This window comes from Aegilops tauschii, chromosome 1 (assembly GCF_002575655.3).
Source record: "Aegilops tauschii subsp. strangulata cultivar AL8/78 chromosome 1, Aet v6.0, whole genome shotgun sequence".
Taxonomy (NCBI): Eukaryota; Viridiplantae; Streptophyta; class Magnoliopsida; order Poales; family Poaceae; genus Aegilops; species Aegilops tauschii.
In genome coordinates, this window is record NC_053035.3 from 160072087 (window position 1) to 160083398 (window position 11312).

Below are 11312 nucleotides of genomic sequence, written 5' to 3' on the forward strand. Positions count from 1 at the left end.
TTCCTATGACTATGAGATTATGCAACTCCCGTTTACCGGAGGAACACTTTGTGTGCTACCAAACGTCACAACGTAACTAGGTGATTATAAAGGTGCTCTACAGGTGTCTCCAAAGGTACTTGTTGGGTTGGCGTATTTCGAGATTAGGATTTGTCACTCCAATTGTCGGAGAGGTATCTCTGGGCCCACTCAGTAATACACATCACTATAAGCCTTGCAAGCATTGTGACTAATGAGTTAGTTGCGGGATGATGTATTACGGAACGAGTAAAGAGACTTGCCGGTAACAAGATTGAACTAGGTATCGAGATACCGACGATCGAATCTCGGGCAAGTAACATACCGATGACAAAGGGAACAACGTATGTTGTTATGCGGTCTGACCGATAAAGATCTTCATAGAATATGTGGGAACCAATATGAGCATCCAGGCTCCGCTATTGGTTATTGACCGGAGAGGTGTCTCGATCATGTCTACATAGTTCTCGAACCCGTAGGTCCGCATGCTTAACGTTACGATGACAGTTATATTATGAGTTTATATGTTTTGATGTACCGAAGGTTGTTCGGAGTCCCGGATGTGTTCACGGACATGACGAGGAGTCTCGAAATGGTCGAGACATAAAGATTGATATATTGGAAGCCTATGTTTGGACATCGGAAGTGTTCCGGGTGAAATCGGGATTTTTCCGGAGTACCGGGAGGTTACCGGAACCCCCGGTAACTTAATGGGCCTTATTGGGCCTAGGTGGAAGAGAGGAGAGGAGGCCAGGGCAGGGCCGCGTGCCCCTCCCCCCCAGTACGAATAGGACAAGGAGAGGGGGGCGGCGCCCCCCCTTCCTTCCTCCCCTCCACCTTTCCCCCTTCCTCTCCTAGTCCAACATGGAAAGGGGGGGAGTCCTACTCACGGTAGGAGTAGGACTCCTCCTGGCATGCCTCTCCTCCCTTGGCCGGCGGCCTCCCCCTTGCTCCTTTATATACGGGGGCAGGGGGGCACCTCTCTACACACAATTGATCAACGATCTTTTAGCCGTGTGCGGTGCCCCCCTCCACCATATTACACCTCGATAATATCGTAGCGGTGCTTAGGCGAAGCGCTGCGTCGGTAGAACATCATCATCGTCACCACGCCGTCGTGCTGACGAAACTCTCCCTCAACACTCGGCTGGATCGGAGTTCGAGGGACGTCATCGAGCTGAACGTGTGCTGAACTCGGAGGTGCCGTGCGTTCGGTACTTGATCGGTCGGATCGTGAAGACGTACGACTACATCAACCGCGTTGTGTTAAACGCTTCCGCTATCGGTCTACGAGGGTACGTGGACAACACTCTCCCCTCTCGTTGCTATGCATCACCATGATCTTGCGTGTGCGTAGGAATTTTTTTGAAATTACTACGTTCCCCAACACTTACCTCCCCTCGTAGTTGAGGGATAAATTGTTGTTTTCACGTCTTTCAAGTTATTCATAGTGACCAGCAGATATAAATCCGAAGTGACTCAAAGAATAGAGCTATGCTCCCCGGCAACGGCGCCAGAAAATAGTCTTGATAACCCACAAGTATAGGGGATCGCAACAGTTTTCGAGGGTAGAGTATTCAACCCAAATTTATTGATTCGACACAAGGGGAGCCAAAGAATATTCTCAAGTATTAGCAGCTGAGTTGTAAATTCAACCACACCTGGACAACTTAGTATCTGCAGCAAAGTGTTTAGTAGCAAAGTATTATGGAAGTAACGGTAACGGTAGCAAAAGTAATATTTTTGGGTTTTGTAGTGATTGTAACAATAGCAACGGAAAAGTAAATAAGTGAAGAACAATATGTGAAAAGCTTGTAGGCATTGGATCGGTGATGGAGAATTATGCCGGATGTGGTTCATCATGTAACAATCATAACATAGGGTGACACAGAACTAGCTCCAATTCATCAATGTAATGTAGGCATGTATTCCGAATATAGTCATACGTGCTTATGGAAAAGAACTTGCATGACATCTTTTGTCCTACCCTCCCGTGGCAGCGGGGTCCTAGTGGAAACTAAGGGATATTAAGGCCTCCTTTTAATAGAGTATCGGACCAAAGCATTAACACATAGTGAATACATGAACTCCTCAAACTACGGTCATCACCGGGAGTGGTCCCGATTATTGTCACTTCGGGGTTGCCGGATCATAACACATAGTAGGTGACTATAGACTTGCAAGATAAGATCAAGAACTCACATATATTCATGAAAACATAATAGGTTCAGATCTGAAATCATGGCACTCGGGCCCTAGTGACAAGCATTAAGCATAGCAAAGTCATAGCAACATCAATCTCAGAACATAGTGGATACTAGGGATCAAACCCTAACAAAACTAACTCGATTACATGATAAATCTCATCCAACCCATCATCGTCCAGCAAGCCTACGATGGAATTACTCACACACGGCGGTGAGCATCATGAAATTGGTGATGGAGGACGGTTGATGATGACGACGGCGACGGATTCCCCTCTCCGGAGCCCCGAACGGACTCCAGATCAGCCCTCCCGAGAGGTTTTAGGGCTTGGCGGCGGCTCCCTATCGTAAAACGCGATGAATCCTTCTCTCTGATTTTTTTCTCCCCGAACACGAATATATGGAGTTGGAGTTGAGGTCGGTGGAGCAACAGGGGGCCCACGAGGCAGGGGCGCGCGCCCCCACCCTCGTGGACAGGTGGAGGCCCCCCTGACATGGATTCTTCTTCCAGTATTTTTAATATTTTCCAAAAATAAGTTCTGTGGAGTTTCAGGTCATTCCGAGAACTTTTGTTTCTGCACATAAATAACACCATGGCAATTCTGCTGAAAACAACGTCAGTCCGGGTTAGTTCCATTCAAATCATGCAAGTTAGAGTCCAAAACAAGCGCAAAAGTATTTGGAAAAGTAGATACGACGGAGACGTATCAAGGGTAGTTCTGCTTCGAGGTTGACAGCACCTCGCTCAAATAGTACATAGGTCTCTGGACCGGCTGTGCTCTGCCGTCTTCTGGGCGCTCTACTACCATGACAGTGCTGACCACCCGGCTGGTGGCGGCGATGTAGAGGTACATGGGCTCTTTAGCAGTCGGAGCCGCTAGGACAGGCGGCGTGGTCAACATCTTCTTCAACTGGAGAAAAGCTTCGCCCGCCTTGTTATTCCACTCGAAATGAGTGGTCTTCTTCATGAGCTGGTACAGGGGAAGAGCCTTCTCGCCCAGCCGACTGATGAAACGGCTGATGGACGCCAAACAACCAATGAATTTCTGGACGTCTCTCAGTCGGGTGGGCCTCTCCATCCTCTCGATGGCCTTGATCTTCACAGGGTTGCACTCGATGCCGCGTTCTGAGACCAGGAAGCCGAGGAGCTGGCCGGCTGGTACTCCGAAAACACACTTCTCCGGGTTGAGCTTGATTTGAAACCGGCGCAAGTTCTCAAAAGTTTCCTTGAGATCTTCCAAGAGGGTTCCGCTGTTCTCCGTCTTCACCACAATATCGTCTACATAGACGTGGGCATTTCTGCCGAGTTACTTGAGGCGGCACTTCTGCATGCCACGCTGAAAAGTGGCACCGGCATTTCTCAAGCCGAATGTCATGGTCAGGTAGCAGAAGGCTCCGAATGGTGTGATGAAGGCGGTCTTCAGGCGGTCTGCCGGGTTCAACTTGATCTGGTGGTAACCTGAGTAGGCATCCAAGAAACTCAACAGCTCGCATCCGGCTGTGGAGTCTATCACTTGGTCAATCCGAGGCAGAGCAAACTGATCCTTGGGGCAGGCATTGTTGAGACTGATGTAATCAATGCACATGCGCCACTTGTTGTTCTTGTTCAGTACAAGGACTGGGTTGGCCAACCACTCTGGAAAAAACACTTCCATGATGAAGCCGGCTACTAGAAGCCGGGCGATCTCTTCTCCAACGATTCTTCTCTTCTCTTCTGACAGTCGGTGGAGGGGTTGCTTGACAGGCTTGGCGTCTGCTCTGACATGTAGCTTGTGCTCGGCGAAATCCGTCGGAACACCCGGCATGTCTTTGGGAGACCGTGCAAAGATGTCCCGATTCTCACGGAGGAAATCGACGAGCTCGCTTTCCTATTTGCTATCAAGGTTGGTACCTATGATAGCGTGCCTCTCCGGGTGCTCAGGGTCCAAGGGGATCTTCCTTGTTTCTTTGGCTAGCTGGAAAGAGCCCTGGGTCTCTGACTCTATGGGTTCTGGTGACTGGTCCGGCTGCTTGCTAGCCACGGCTACCACCCGGTCCAAGAGCTTCTTCTCAGCGGCAATCACAAGTGACTCGGCCAGCCGGCTGCTGGCTGCAGCACAGGTTGCCGACTTCTCATAGTCTCTGTTTATCGTGATAATGCCCTTGGTTCCTGGCATCTTCATCTTGAGGTAAGCATAATGTGGCACTGCCATGAACTTGGCTAGAGCTGGCCGACCTAAGGGCACGTGGTAAGGGCTCTCCAGGTCCACCACCTCAAACCAAATTGGCTCACGGCAGAAATGATTCTTGTCTCCGAAGAGGACATCTATCTTGACCATGCCGATTGGTGAGCAGGAAAGGCCGGGCACAATGCCATGAAACACCGTCCGACTGGGCTGGAGCTGCTTTTGTTTGATGCACAACTTCTCCATGGTATCGCGGTAAAGGATGTTGATGCTGCTGCCGCCATCTATCAGAATTCGGGAGAAACAAGCAGCTCGCCTCTCCGTTGCAAGGGTGGCATCCAACACCAAGGCATAGGAACCCGGAGAAGGCATCACTTCTGGGTGGTCAGCACGGCTCCAGCTGATAGGCTTCTCAGACCAGTACATGAACTCTGGAGCAGTTGAGGCAACTGCATTCACTTCACAGTGCTGCTGACGTCGGCTGTGTCTGTCGTTGGCCACGCTGGTGAAGATAACGTAAGCACCATGTTCTTCAGGAAATCATCTTGGACTGCGCCGACTGCTGGACGGGCTGCCGGCTACTGGGGAGGCGGGGCCAGCTGGCCAGCAGGCGGAGGAGGCAGTACTTCTCCCTGGCAATGCGGACGAGCCAGTGGCATTTCCGGGTTGTGTGGTTGGACGGCTTTGCGCCGCTGTGGAACTTGCAGGGGGCATCGAGGGTCTGCTCAAAGGAGAAAGCGGGCGACCAAGCTGGCTTGCCGCCCTTCTGGCGCTTGGGGAGTGGTTGTCCTTCAGGCTGTTGGTCCTCAACTGTCGCCACCTGCTAGCTGGTGGAAGCCGGCTACGGGGCCTTGCGCTTGTTGTCGTTCGGCTGCTGGCGCCGACTGTTGTCTCCAGCCGGTGTTCGAGGAGCCGGAGGGAGCACCTTCCCAGAAGCATCCACTTGGAGCTCTGACTTCATGGAGGAGTCGGCAATGGCGTATTTGTCTGCTATGATCGGCAGCTCGTCGAGTGTAGCTGACTCGTCGCAGAGGAGTCGGTGCTTGAGTAAGGTGCCCTCTCGGCACCCGGCAGTGAAGTACTCTATGGCCTGCACCTCGTGCACCCCTTCGCAAGAGTTGCACAATTCAGCCCACCGCGTCAGGTAGTCGCGGGTGGACTCGTCAGGGCCTTGAATGCACAACGAGAGCTGGCGGGGCTTGGGCGGCCGCTTGTAGGTGCTGGTGAACATGCGGACGAAGACTTCAGTGAAATCTACCCAGCTATTGATGCTGCGGGGCTTCAGTCTGTTCAGCCATGTTCGGGCCATGCCCTGGAGCGTGAGCGGAACGTACTTCACGGCAACGCGCTTGTTGCCGTTTGCTATGTTGACGGGCGTGGAGTAGTCGACCAGCCAATCCTCTGGCTTCACGGAGCCGTTGTACTTGGGCGTGTCTCGTGGGAGCGAGAACCATTTGGAGAAGGGATCATCGCGGATGCAGGGGCCAAAAACAAGGCAGGCCCATTGCGTCATCCTCTTCTAGTGCTAGGGATCGATTGAGACGGTCGATCCGGTGGCGGGCATCATTCTCTCCGACTCCTTCTCGGCGGCCCAGCCGGTCGCCGAGAGTCGGATGCTCAACATGCGGCGGGGAGGCGCGCCTCTCCCTTCGAGGAGGAGGAGGCGGGTAGTCATCCGGTCGTTCCACTGCTCGTGGGCAGCCGTCTTGGTCGCGCTCGATGGTGAGGCGTGTGCGGCTGCGGCTAGCAGCCAGCTCTTTGTCTTGTCTGTCGCGGACGCCACCTGTCGGCGTCCGAGAGGTCGCGCCTTGCTCTCGGCGAGGGGGCGGGTTCTCAACCCGCTGGCCGGGTTCTTCTGTGCGGCAGCCGGCCTCTTGTAGTGCGGCAGCCGCGTCAATGAGCTGCTGAATACGCTCCGTCATGCAGCGACGCTCGTCGCCCTCGAGGTGGTCCAGCTCGTCTGCTGCCGCCTGGGAACCCCGTACATGCTGGCGATGGCAGTGCCACGCTACCGGACCGTGCCGATGCGGTTGGGCCCGCTAGCAACCGGCGTGCCGCCAACAGCACGATCGATCTCGCGCTGGTAGGCCTCTGAGAGGCGTCTCATGGTGGCAAACTTCTTAGCGCTTTCGACGAGCGAGACGCGGCAGGCTTCTAGTGTCTCGGAGTTGGCGTCTTCTGCAATGGGCGCAGACAGATCCCGTAGTGCCGCTTGCAGCGGGTCTTGGGCACCCCCACCAGAGGCTTCGTCATGGCTGATGACGAGCACCTCCGTGACGGTGCTGCCGCCGCTGTCGGCGCGAGGAAGTAGGTCGTCGATGATCACCACGTTGGTGGGGAAGGCGTCAAGGGATGGTGTGTCGGAGTCGACGAGCATTGGGTCGGTGGAGCCGATCGACTCCAGGTCGGAGGCCGGCTCGTTGGCGATGTCGAGCTAGCCAAGGAGGTCGACAAGGCAGCTCTCGGAGATGCGGATCTCGCCGATGAGGTCAGCGAGGCAGCTCGCAGTGCAGGCGAGCTCAACGTCATGCAGCGCGCCGGTGCCAACGCCATCAGGCATGCCGGGCTGGCTGCGCTCGCTCGGGAGGAACAAGGTTCCCATCTAGAACAGATCTCCGGACGACGGTGCATCTAGCCCCACAGTGGGCGCCAAATGTCGGGGGTGTTGTGCGACATATGCCAAAGGATGGCTTATCATGGAGGTGGCTAATAATACGTCGCCGGTGCCAGGAAACGGGGTAAGGCACAAACATGCCCGCCGGCGAATCTTACCCAGGTTCGGGGCTCTCCTAGGAGATAACACCCCTACTCCTACTCTGCGGGGTCTCCGCATGATCACTCAAGCAACAATGGTGGCTACAAGCTTGCTCCTTGAGCTCTTTCTCTAGAGGGGGAAGAAGAACAAGCTAGCCCTAGCTTCCTCTCTCTATGTGTATGTGTGGGCGAACTAAGGTCTGAACCCTTTGCATGGGTGCCCTGGGGGGTTTATATAGGCCTACCCCCCAGGGGTACAAAGGTAATCTAGCCGGGTGTAGGACCCGGCTGTCAGTGTCTGTGGTCACCGGCTTCTCCGCTAGCCGCTGGGGCCCGCCGCCTGGTGGGTCCTGCCGGCTGTCTCGTACTTGGCCGACAGGCCGCGCCCGCCGCTGGCGGGTCCTGCCGGCTGCCTAGTACTATGCAATACCTCTGATGATGTGTGCTTTGTTGGGGAAGGCGTGGCTACAGTACCGCCGCCTGGGGGGAGTTCACCGTAGCCACTCCCCGTCTCTTCTGATTAATGGCGCAAAGACTTTGAGGGAAGGGGGCGCCTGCTAGGAGCCAGCCTCCCCCACGCCGACTGGTCGAGATTCGCCGCCTTCTGGCTTCTCACGGACAGGTAGGGCCCGCCTCCTGCGGGCCGTATCGACAGCCCGTAATGGGAGTATGACCTTCTCTGCCATGGGTGATGCCATGGGCCGTGTGGCAATAGTGCCACGCCGGGCGAGAGATGTCCGCCCTGTACGCCACACTGTGGCCACGTTCTGCCCTGGATTCGTGTGTGGCAGGTTGCACTGTAGCCACACCCCGTCTCATTGTCTTAATGTGGTGCAAACTTCAAGGGGGCAGTGGGGGGCCGCCTCCTGGGAGTCGGCCCACCTCAAGGCTGTCTTCTGGGAACTGCCGCTCTCTGGCAGCCGGCCCAGAGAAGGAGGCTCTTTGTCTTCGAGGCTTGAGGGGCGCAGCTAGCCCCGATGTCTTGAACTGCCGTGGGGAGCAGATGTGGCTACCCGTGGTCATTTACTCCAACACAATATGAAGCCAAATAGGTAATAGTCTTCGCACAGTGAAGTCAAACAGATTAGGCAAGCAAGCAATGACTTCATGAAGACAAACTGAAATGTAAAGAAGCTAAGGGATAGAACTAGTAGCTTGGTGAAGACAAGGATTTGGTAGACCAGTTCCAGTTGCTCGAGTATAACTAAGTCTCGCACACATATGCGTAAGGTTAACTCGAGTCCCGGAACCATATGAATACATACAATGGGATTCCAGCAGAGCACCTTTTGTTTTGAGATTTCGCTCTCTCTCTCACACACACACGTGCGCACAAACATTGTTTGTCTCTTCCTTTTTTCCGGCACTTGCATGCACACCGCTTGTTTATCTCCGTGATGCTTTAAGTATGTGTCGGATTTCGGGTTCTGGCAAAACCCTTGAGGTTCGAACACTAGGGTGCGCACGAAGATTTTCCCCTACCTAATCACGCCCTCAGCCTCACCGCGATGTCAAGGCCTAGCTCGACGAACCCGCAACACAAGAGACACGAGATTTATACTAGTTCGGGCCACTGATGTGGTGTAATACCCTACTCCGGTGTGGTGTGGTGGATTGCCTCTCGGGCCGAGGATGAACAGTACAAGGGAAGAACAGCCTCCTGAGGCGAGGTGTTCTTGTGCTTGGCGAACTTGTGTGGGTGAGGATGATCTGAATCAGTTTGCCTCAGACCAGTTGCCTCCTACTGTGGTGGCTAGTCCTATTTATAGAGGCCTTGGTCCTCTTCCCAAATATTGAGCGGGAAGGGATGCCACAACGGCCAATTTGAAGGGGACAGCTAGTACAAGCTATCCTGACTAAAGGTGGTCTTCGCCTGCCAAAGGCTCTGGTGGTGACGCCGTCTTGGGCTCCGCGGTGACCTCCTTCCTGCCGCCCTGCTGGCCTTGGTCTTGTTGCCCCGATATGGAAACCTTTTCCTGACGCCTCGGTACACCTCACCTGCGTTTGCCTCCTTAGCACCAAAGAGGAAACGAGGACACTGTGCGTGCTGGCGCCCGCCTGGTCTTGGTCGTCATGGCTTGCGTCATGGGAACCTCATGAGGTTCGCCTTGCCTTGATCTCTCTGCCCCTCGCGAGCCAGCCTGGTGAGGCCGCCCCTGAGGAGGTCTTGTGTCGTCCGCCTCGCGAGGCTTGGCCCCTCGTGAAGGTCTTGAGCGTCTGCTGGTGAAGACGGGCCGTACTGGGCCGCTGGTAGAGCCACGCCGTGGGCCGCAGGCAGGCAAGTCTGGGGACCCCCATTCCCAGGACGTCGACAGTAGCCCCCGGGCCCAAGGCGCACTCGGACTTGGCTTTGAGGCGAAGCCAAAGGGCAACTGTGGAGTGCCGCAGGCCCCAATAGCCTGCGGCCTTGGTCGACGCGTGGCGATTGATTGGACGTGGGCGACCCTGCTTCCCCATGCAGCCTTGAAATCCGCCTGGCTAGGCGGCCATGGCATCCTACACAGTTATTTCCCCATTGCTGGCAACGCACTCCCCAACTTCTTCGCTTCCTCGTACCCCTGCTTCCTCTTCCAATCTGACTCGAGCTCAGTCCTCTCTATCGCCAAGGCGCCGAACCGAACGGAGAAAGGGAAGAAGCCCCTGTCCTCAGCCGGCCCGCCTCCGGCCGTCGAGCCCGCCGTCGGCCAATCGTGGGTGCTCAACCAGGAGGCCATGGATAAGGTCTGCCCGGTGCTCGCTACCAGCTTCAACGAATGGGGAGGGACGGTGGCCTGGCCTGCGTCCCGAGCCACCATCGATAGGACGGCCACCGAGGTCCAGTTCTTCATTGATGCCCTATGGGATGGCCTGGTTCCTCCCTTCTCCGCCTTCTTCGATGCCGTGCTTTCTCATTACCAGATCCATATGCTGCACCTTGATCCCCAATCTGTCGCCCTTCTTGCTGTCTTCGCCTTTGTCTGCGAGGCCATGGTGGGCATTACTCCTTCTGTGGCCCTCTTGCGCCATTTCTTCTCGCTGCACCTGACCAACCCCCGGCAGAGCTCGGGGTGCCTGAGCTTCCAGGCCGTGGCGGCGACAGCCGGCTCGGGGATTGACTTTGATCTCCCGCCATCGACGAGCGAGTTTCGGATGCGGTGGGTGTATGTTTATGTCGGAGTACTCAGCCCCCTGCTCTTGCCTCCGTCGTCACCCGCCGTCCCCAGCTCCGGCTGGGGTCACGAGGAGCTCGTGAGCTCCCGTCTTGCTTTCGTCTGGCTCCGGCTGAGGAGGCTAAAGGATCTTGGTGTGACCGCGCCCAAGGTGATGAAGGAGTTCCTCCAACGTCGCATAGCCCCACTCCAGCGCCATTCCCAGCCGGCGACCAGGATCGCATGAGGCTTCAGGCATCGGGGCTTCCGGCCGAGGCACGAAGAACGGTGCTCGAAGTCTTGGCCGGTGACCCCTCGCCAGGTGATTTTCCATAGGAGGGTTGTTGCTTGTACAGCTGCTCGAACAGGGTGGAGTTCGCGGGGCAGATTCCTTCGATGAATGGGGGCTGCGTCTAGTTGGCCTTGTGGGGCCCCGTGAGAACCCCATCATCGTGGTTCCTCTCCTTGTCACCGGCACCGAGCTTGCCCCAAGAGTGGACGCAGGGAGGCAAGCACCGCTGGAGACCGGAGGCACGGGTGCCGAGGTGCCGATGCCGCCTGAGGCTCCCGAGGCGCCATCCTTGGGAACCCGTGATTCTTGCCCTGGGGCAGCAGTTGAGGGGGCGATGTAGTCTGCGGCTCCTGAGGCCTCGGCATGTCATCGAGAGGCGGAGCCCGATAGCTCTCCCCAGCTTGGTGCTCCTGAGGTCATCTCCTTGGGTGACTATCCAGTCGCGCCCCGCGCTAGTCGCCACGTCCAACGCTTTGGCCGGTTTCGCGTGGACTTCGCGACGCTCCGTAAGAGGAAGGATTCTCCAAGCTGCAGCAGTGGCACCGTCCGGCCATTGAATCATAGGAAGTACATCGCCATAGACGAGTGAGTACCTTATCTTTGTAATTCCTCGAGTGTTGCTTCCCTTCCTGACGGTGGCTCTTCAGGCTCCCTTCTGCCAAGGCCGTGGAGTCCCCCGAGAAGCAACCTCCTCTTGCCTCGTCTTCCCCGCTAGCCTTGAGCACCCCAAGCCTGCACGCCGCCCCTGGCG